This window comes from Octopus bimaculoides, chromosome 29 (assembly GCF_001194135.2).
Source record: "Octopus bimaculoides isolate UCB-OBI-ISO-001 chromosome 29, ASM119413v2, whole genome shotgun sequence".
NCBI classification, from domain to species: domain Eukaryota; kingdom Metazoa; phylum Mollusca; class Cephalopoda; order Octopoda; family Octopodidae; genus Octopus; species Octopus bimaculoides.
The window spans coordinates 8,899,844-8,901,330 of NC_069009.1; positions in this window are offsets into that span (position 1 = coordinate 8,899,844).

Consider the following 1,487-nt stretch of genomic DNA (forward strand, 5'->3'; position numbering starts at 1 on the left):
TATATATATATATATATATATATATATATATATATACATAGTCCACAGATGAAATCCAGAAATTCTCCATCTGGTAGTGCTCAAAAGATTCAAACTTAGACTCCAATGTCTTTACAGGGGACCGATTCCACAAGGTAAAGAAAGGCTATAAGGGGGTAAGGGGGATCAATTTGAGTGGGTATAGAGGCAATTTGCTTTCTCTCCTTGTGCACGTAGACATATATTCATATTTTGTATTTCACATCCAAACTATTATATTTAATATATTTAATGTATCTAACTTATTTTCCCACATAATTTCCCCTCTCTCTCTCTATATATATATATATATCACTATCATCATTTAACATCCATTGTCCATGCTGGCATGGGTTGGACGGCAAGGAATACAATGGAGTGTTAGGTAACAATCCAATTATATAACTTTACACTCATCAGAGTTAGCTGATGTAGAAGGGAGTATGATGACAGTTCTCTATTGTCAGAGGTGAATTGACACATCCGTTTTGTGGTTGCTGTGAAAAGGTAGTGAAACAAAAAGGGCATGTATTTGCAAGAAACAAAATTACTTTCTTGCCAACCCAATATGTGTGTGTGTATATATATATATATATATATATATATATATATATATATTACATACATATAAGAAGGGATGACCACTAAGTCAACATCCATTATGCTAGAAATAGATCACCTACGATTTGACCAATCTTTTCTTTGTGGTCAGATCGTAGGTGATCTATTTCTAGCATAATGGATGTCCATTTAGTGGTCATCCCTTCTTATATGTATGCCAAATAATTTTTCTGAATTTTCAGATTTTTCAATATGCTAGGCCACTGGTTTTTTAATTGATATTAATCAAATTAATATTCAATTTTATTACCATTATTATTTAAATATATATATATACCATTGGTTTCATGTTAGGGGGAGTCCCTCAACACCAGTGTTCCATGTGATAGGCTAGACAATTGTTGAGAGACTCCTCTTAACATGAAACCAATGGTAGTCATAACCCATAAATAAATAATTTTTATCCACCAATGTGGTATTGAACACTGATTCTCACTGTCTGATATTAATGTGTGGCCTCATGTATGTGCTATCATGAGATTTGATGGAGAGAGAGTGAGCTAATGTACAGCACATACATTTGATCACAATGGACAAATCATTTGTGCAGGTCATTTGGCAAAAGCTCATACATTATTTTCAACAGGAGAGTCCATTGTACACTCTCACACATACACACGTGTGTGTGTGAATGTATGCACACACACACACACACACACACATATATATATATCTATATATATATACAAAATTAAGAGGAATGACCACCAAAAGTGGACTCCCTTATGCTAGAAATAGATGCCAAATCACCTAACCATGAAGAGTATGTTCTCAAGAAAACAAATTTTGGATTTTTAAAAAATATGCTAGGCCACTGGTTTTAATTGATTAATATCAATTTCTACCCT